This window comes from Condylura cristata, unplaced genomic scaffold, assembly GCF_000260355.1.
Source record: "Condylura cristata isolate star-nosed mole 26May11 unplaced genomic scaffold, ConCri1.0 scaffold00001, whole genome shotgun sequence".
Taxonomy (NCBI): domain Eukaryota; kingdom Metazoa; phylum Chordata; class Mammalia; order Eulipotyphla; family Talpidae; genus Condylura; species Condylura cristata.
This window is the reverse complement of record NW_004567102.1, coordinates 993,886-1,002,306: the sequence shown is the minus strand read 5'-3', so window position 1 is coordinate 1,002,306 and position 8,421 is coordinate 993,886.

Here is an 8,421-nt window from a genome sequence, read left to right as displayed (position 1 = left end):
AATTTATCTATCTGTGATCCTCAACTTTGGCTTATGCTTGTGGGAACTGAAATCAAATGTTCTTTTAATGGTGTATTTTTCCAATGGGACCTCAGAATTCAGGGGAAATTGCACCATAGTTACTTAATCCATAAGTAACAAAGTATAAATTCACAGGAGACATCGAGGACGATGGTGACCCTTATTACCACCATCATTTATAAGTTCTTAGAAACTGTGACTTCAAACAAGATGAAGTGTAGAGAAAGCAGGCCCTTGAATAATATAGGTTCATTTCCTTGTTTCATTATCATGTCATTTTTGATGAGAAAAAACCCCAAAACCCCAACCAAAGTAGTTGGGGTTCTGAGCAATACTTCTATAATTTTTTTAAATTTAGAAAAATATCAGTATCCTTTTTAAAGGCAATTGAGCAAAATTTTGCTTTTCTGGTGATATCACATGTATAAATAATAGAACATTTTTGTAGACGTTATCACCCATAGATGATTCTATAGAACATTCTATACATAATTCTGTTCTGCAAATACTCTGCAAAGAGCTCTTATGTTTGTGTTTTTCTATCAGTGTAGTGATATGCAGTGGTTCAGTAGCTCTTCTGTTTCTAGGTATGGAACAAAGATCATGTCAGAAATGTCACATTTAAAGGAAAGTCTCACTTAGTTGAGTATGACCAGTTTCCATGAAAAAGAAAGGACTATAGTTCAGATGTGGAAACAGGCCTGTATACAAAGTTCTCTCCACACACTGGCATATAGTCTACTGCTTACCACCTGACAGGTGGTAAACCAGGATCACTGGTGAACTTTGGGCACCGCAGAGAAAATGGGATTGTGTCCAGTTATAGGCACCGAAAGCCAAACCCTGAGGAGCTGAGTTGAGGGAGGGCTCTTGTAATAAGTGAGCTGATGAGTGGCAATAAAAACATGTCTGATCAGATTCGAAGTGATTAAAATTGCGACTTTATGAATGAAAGCCTTCTGGAGAGATGTGAACTAGCTAGTTTTAATATCATAAGACATGTATTAACTACACAAGGAGATCTTTCCACCTTAATCCTAAAACATGTCCAATGAAAGAGATGATCAAATGAATGATACCAAAATAGAAAAATCCTATCTGGTCAACTGTGTACCTAAGGTACAGGAATTATATTGGAATAATGGTCAAAAATTCTAAATCAGGCAAAGTTGTGCTTGCAGATTTAATATCATATTTGAATATATTCTCATAATCTTGCCCAACCAAAATTTGAGTGTACTGTGCCAGGCTTGCACCACTGGGGATAATCTGTGGACAATTGATAAGATATGATGACTTTGCTTTTTCTCTGGTAAAGAAGATAACACCAAGGCTATAATTTAATTGCCCTGTAGTACATTAACCATTCTGAATCTTTAAGACAGCAGTGTTTCCGGATCAAGTATGCATATCTGTGTTTGGCAAATACTCTTTGAAGCTAGTCTTTGTACTTTCCACTTTGAAAGTCTAACACTTTTCTCTCAGTTGAAACAATAGGGGGGAAACTCCCTATAAACAGAACCACCACCTCTGCGGCCCAGGGCTTCTAGATGTCGCTGTTTGCTTTGCAATTGGGAGCAGGACTTACAGAAACCACCGGTGTAGACCCTAAACCACTTGTGTTCCAGAAACTCCCCCCCCACTCCCCTTTGCATAACTGCCTCTGTCAAAGTCAGTTGCTTCTACAGTCAACTTTGAGCGCGAAATGGCTGCAGCGGGGATCCCCATTTTCTCCAACTAGTTTTGATTTGAAGTGTAGGTGAATGAATTTGATTGGCTAGGGTGGGTGGGGGAGGGGACTTCTCCGTATTTGTGCCCCAGCTCGAAGGTGGGAGAAGAAGTGAGAATTCTGAATTTACCATAGAGAGACAAGGCTTGCAGTGCAGGGCATATTTTACATATCCTAAAGATGCCCAGATCCCGTGACCTACTAGAAACATACCAGTGCCCATGCAGGGAAGATAGGGTCCCGTGTGGGGTGCCTGTTATTAGTGCTTTTGCTCATGGACCAGATTAGTGGTTCTTAAAAGCCATTAACTGCAGACTCACAAAAGATAATGAGATGATTATTTTTGTTTTAAGTCACTAAGTTTAGGGGTGATTTGTAACTCAAACATATTTTGTGTATTTTTGTTTTGTGTCTCTTCACTCAATATTGTTTCTATGAGATGTATCTGCGTTTGTTGTATTATGGGTCGTTCATTAACACATATTGTTCATTCAGTTCTCCATTGTATGAATATATGATGTTACTTTTCCATTTACTGTTGGGAAACTATTTTGTTAAACCATTTGAGTTATACCATGTGTGTTTCGAGAACCAGGGCATTTCTTCTACATAAACACAATACCTTTATGACACATAAAACTGATACAATATTATCAAATTCACAACCCATATTCAAATTTCTTTTATTATCCTCCATAATTCCTGTGATATACACTTGGTCATTCAGATGACCAAAATATATTTATCAAATTTTTGGTCTTTATCCATAGCTGTCACAGTTCTAAAAAGTCTAGGAATTTGCTGACTGTTGAGAGTTATAAAGGTGTCTATGTCATGTAGATGAGTTTACCTTTGTTAACACTGAAGGATAGACACCTGTTATCAGGAGAACCAGTCACAGGGTTGATTAGAGGATTGGAACTTCCAGTCTCACCGCCAGACCTCTGGAGAAGTAGTGAAGGCTTGGAGATTGTGTTCCATTACCTGTGGTCAATGATTTTATCAATCAGTCCTAAGTAGTGAAGCTTCTATAACATCCCCATAGGATGGAACTCACAGAGCTTCTAGGTTGGTGAGCACATGAATACTTAGGGAGAATGGGCCCCCTGGGGAGGGCATGGAGACTGTTTTTTCCCCATTCCTTGCCTAATACATCTCTTCCATCCAGCTATTCCTGATTTATAGCATTCTGTAATAAGCCAGTGGTCTAGTGAGGAAACAGGTTTCCTCAGTTCTGTGAACCACTCCAGCAAATTAATGCAACCAGATGAGGGGGCTGTGGGAAGCTTTGTTTTCTACTCAGAAGAGCAGGTAACAAGTTGGGTTTGTGACTGGCACCTGAATTCTAAGGAGGGGTCATAGAACCTTCGATATGATAGTCTTTTGGCCAGAAACAGGCTCAGCCTCGACTCCTGACTGGGGTCTGAAGTGGAGGGTGGCTTTAGGAGACTGTGCCCTTTACCTGTGGAATCTGGTCCTATTTCCAGGTAAATACTGTCAGAATTGAGCTGAGTTGAATTTTGGATTCTATGCTGTATGGGGGAACCCCCTCTCTTCCATGTCGGAAACTGCTTTCAAGACACCAATTTCAGAGCCCAGCAATAAATGCTCGTTATTGAGCTGCTGTTTGTTGTCATTTGTTACACAATTGGGGTGTGATATATACAGCGAGTCTGATCGCTGCAGTGTGCTGCTTCTTCCAGTAAAGATGTTCAGGGGGATTTGGTGACTCCTGCAGTTTAGACTCCTCTGTGCCTGCTCATGTGCCCCCATTTCATCTCTCAGGGTCCCAACACACCCCAACCAGTGGCCTTACCTTAGCATGAGAGACGCTGAGGGGTCATACAGTTAATAGCTCAACAGCCTCATGACCTTTATCATCAAAACTCAGACTTGGCCCTTGTCTCTATTTGCGCTGGGCTAGGGGAGAAAAGCTACCCTTGAAAATAGCAATGGTGGCTTTTTAAGAATTTTGCGTTCATGTCTTGAGTTTGGGTAAAAAGCTTTTCATTTGTTCTTTTTTCTCTTGTATGCATGCTAAGATAGTCCAAAGTACTCAGACTATCCTAACTCTTAACTGAATCACCAGCATCTGTCTGGCTAACAATCCTAATGTAAAACCGGTGGCCTCTCACCATGGATGAAAGATCAGCCTAACACTTCATGGATTCAGCTGTCTAATTCCTTAGTGCTGAGTCCATTTCCTTCCCCAACATGCTTGCTGCTTTCATCTTTGGCATTTCACTTAAGTCATCTGATGGTTAATTTTATGTGTCAACCTGGTTAGGCTATGGCACTCAGATCTTTAGAGCCCGGTACACATTGCTGTGAAGGAAACACGTGAACCAGTAGACTGGAGTAAAAGCAGATTGTGTGGGTGGGCTTGCAAAGCTGTTGAAGCCCTTAAGAGAAAGTGACTGAGTCCCCCCAAAGGGGGAATTCTGCCTCCAGGCTACCCCTGAACTCAACTACAACTCAGTTCTTCCCTGGAGCTCCAGCCGGCCCTGCAGATTTTGGACTTATCAGCCCCACAATCATGTGAACCAACTCCTTAAAAAAAAAACAAAAAACAACTCTCCACATCCTGTTTCTCTAGAGAACCCTGATTAATACATTTTCTAGAGAAAGCTCTTTTCTAAAGAAATCCACTCTTTCCCATGTCAACACAGTTTAGGTAAAAACTGAATCTTCATACTTTATCTCTGGGATTTGGGGAGTATTCTGTATTACATACACTATACAGAGAGCTCTGTCATACATTCTGGATAAAATTGAATATTTTTGAATCAACTTCCAGGACCTCTGAATAAATCCAATGAAGTTAAACTATTTTTCTTCTTATACTAATGTATGCTCATAACCAGCAGAGTTAAGAATTTGGTAAGGAGAGCCAAAGATAATCCATCTATTTCTGGTTTGTTATATAAAATAAACCATGTTTAAACCTGCACCCTGTGTTTATTGCAGCATTATTTACAATAGGTAAGATATGGAAACAAGCTAAATGCCCCCCAAACAGATGATTAGATCAAGAAATGTGACATTTATACAGCATGGAATACTACTCAGCAGTCAAAAATATAAACTCAGGTCTTTGCAGTAATATGGATAGAGCTGGAAGAGATTATGCTCAATGAAATGAGTCAGAAGGAAAAAGAAAAATATCAGACAGTTTCACTCATAGGAGGATGTAGCGAAACCAAACAAAGGGTCAAAAAAAAAAAAAGACAAAACTTGTAGGCAACTATAGATCTCAGGCATAAAGCAGGAAGAGGAGATAAAGGGTTCAAAACAAGGGTGGGAAGAGCACAAGGGACAATGGTGATGGTTTACAGGTGATGTGATGGTGGGATATTTACGGGGGCCACACCTGAGGGCAAAAATCAAATGGACAACATGAATAGCAATGTAAAAAATGTAAAAATTAATAAAACAGATAGAACATGCTTATTAGATTTGAAAATACCTAGAAGAAAGAGAGATGCTGGGAGAGATCAATGTATTCTTAATTTCTACTCTCCCTTCAATCTTGATCTTCATTCACATACTATTACCCTATTTAGTGGGACTGAAAAAATGGTAACATCTAATATTTGTGATGGGAAAACCTCGCTCAAAGCTACAATTTTCTTTGAGTCATTTACTTAACAAAGCTTAAATGCGAATGGTAGAGTTAATGGTATTCCTCAGTTCATGGCACATTGTCAGCACTGGTTCTTATCCCTGCAAATATCCTTTCCTATTCTGTCATTGTCATTTGTTTATAAAAATTGTCTTTGGTGGCCCTCCCTGGTGGCGCAGCGGGTTGAAGCGCATATTGCAAAAAGAATCTTTTTTAAGATTTTTGTTCAGCTTCAGCATTTTATTGAATAACAAAATAGGGCCCTCCCTGGTGGCGCAGCGGGTTGAAGCGCAGCACTAAGAATCAAAGGCCACTTCCGCATGAGTTCTATCCCCGCCTGCTCCGGAGGTGACCACATGGCGTGGCAGACCTCTCCTGACCCGCCCGCTGCTCCCCTCAGCAGTGTACTTTGTTGATCTGCCTGTTCTGCCCCCCACTCTGTCTCTGGTGAATCCTCTCACTACTCCTGGAACTCTGGCCTGTACCCCAGTTCTGTATGAATAAATAAATAAATCTTAAAAAAAATTGTCTTTGGTCTCCATTTATCTTTTTTCCCCCCAAGGTGCCAACATTCTGAATATAATTATTCATGTTTGTATTTGTAGGTGGAAAATTTTTTCCATGGTCAAAATTTTGTTAAAAACAAGTTCCCATGGGCCCTCCTTGGTGGCTCAACTAGTTAAAGCACAGCACTATGAAGTTAGCTGCAGCCATTTCAGCATGAGTTCGATCCCCGGCCAGGGAGGTGACCCACATAGCACAGCAGACCTCTGCAGTCTCACTGGCTGCTCTCCTAGGCAGTGTACTTCAGTAGATCTGTCTGTTCTGCTCCTCACTCTGTCTCTGCTGATTCCTCTCACCCCCTGCACCTCTGGCTTATATCCCAGTTCTATGTGTACAAATAAATAAATCTTTAACAAAATAAAAAATCAAGTTCCTACAAATCAATAAATAATAGCTACAATTATTATCTATTGTAAACAGAATAATAAAAAATAAACAGATGTTCCTACTCTGGTATACACAAGACACTGAATTATTTTCTGTTATGAAGACCATTGTTTTAATTTCTTTGGTTGTATTTTTTCTTGAAATACAGTATGTATTTTAAAAGATTTATTTATTTATTCATGCAGAATTGGGGTACAAACCAGAGGTACAAAGGCTGTGAGAGGCTTCACCAGGGAGAGAGAGAGTGGGAAGCAGAACAGACAGATCAACGAAGTACACTGCTGAAGGGAGCAGAGGGCGGGCTAGGAGAGGTCTGCCTAGGAGAGGTCTGCCATGCCATGTGGTCACCTCCAGGGCCGGGGATCGAACTCGCCTGAAATGGTTGTGGCTAGCTTGCAGGGCTGTGTCCTAACCTGTTGCGCCACCAGGAAGGGCTGAAATACAATATTTTATTGCCACATTGTTTGTATGTTTTTCTACAAAAAGAGGGCTTATTTTCTGTTTGTGATTATTTATATATTACAAATTAAGAAAATAAGGTACAAGGTGTGTGTGTGTGAGATAGAGAGAGAGAGAGGGGTGCTCAAGTCTAGCAAAGGCTTATTATAATCTTCTGGCATAAAAATAGAGTAGTCATTATTACTCTCTTCACTAACAGTATGCATTCAATAGATCATTGGTTTGGTTGTTCAAAGAGTAGATGGACAGCATTCATGGTCTCCATTTGAAAAAAATCAACTTTAATTTTGATGCAACAGGATAATAAAACATTTCCCATTATGGGTTTGATGATTGTATAGAGATAATTTCTTTCCAATCCTGGTTACAAAGATAATTTTTATGTTTTATTCTATTAAATTTGAAGCTTCTCATTTTGTGTCTTCAACTCACCTGCTTCTGTATGTGGCATTAAGTAGGGACCAGCTTAATTTTTCTTAAAATAGTGAGTGAGCCATTTTTTTCTAGTAGCACATATTAAATAATCCATATTTTACCATTAATATGGTGACAACTTTGCTGTGTATTAGTTCTTATTTTGGATTTCTGTTCTCATGTCAATTTATCTTTTTTTTCAAGTAAGTATTAGATTTATAGTATGTCTTTTCCATAAAATATGGTTCCATACACAGCCTTAGTGTTTCTTAAAGACAAATGTCCCTTTAATATTGTTGTCACTTAAAGTTTGCTTAGCTACTTGAGGACCTTTATTATATCATATATCTTTTAGAATAAATTTATAAAATACCTCACAAAAGTCAAATGAAATTTCATTTGTGATTACTCTCAGTTTTAAAGGTTAATTTAGGGACCAATTGATATCTTCATAAGGTTATGATGCCCCTCCAAGAAAACAAATGACTCTCCATTACCTCAAATCATATTCAATCACTACTTTTTAGAGTTTCACAGTTTCTATGAATTTTTAATTGACTTAATCATTAAATGCCTTATGAATTATTGGCTACTATAAATGATATCTAATTTTTTTGATGTATAACAAATATTTGTTGGAAGAATACAATAATTATGTATTCACTGGGCTATGAAGGGAATTCTAGCAATGGACAGTAGAAGAAATACAAAGTATATCTTTACACATAAGCATTTCAATTGTTGCTATGATACTATAGTAGAATACCTCAGTTTAATACTCATAAAACATCTATCATTTTGTAAAGCTTTCTTTTACCATTTCCTGCCCTCCCACCAATTTATGAACACTTTGACAGTGGTGATTTAATTAACAAAGAAAACCACATAGTGAACATTGCACCCACAGATATACATAAATGCTAAATCACAGGGTCCCATGATTATTTTATCTGTGCATCTTTAGAAAATAAACAATTATTGAAAAGAAAAAGAACAGGTAGATTTCATATCCTGAGAGCCACCATGTTTATCCCAGTTGAATTATCACCTGCAATGTCTTATAAATTACAGCCTTTTTGCCCAAAAACTTTAATAGCTTAGCAGAAAAGCATTGGAATTATTTTTAAAGATTTATTTATTTATGCATACAGAACTGGGGTACAAGCCAGAGGTGCAGGGAGCAGTGAGAGGATTCACCAGAGATAGAGTAGGGAGCAGAACAGGC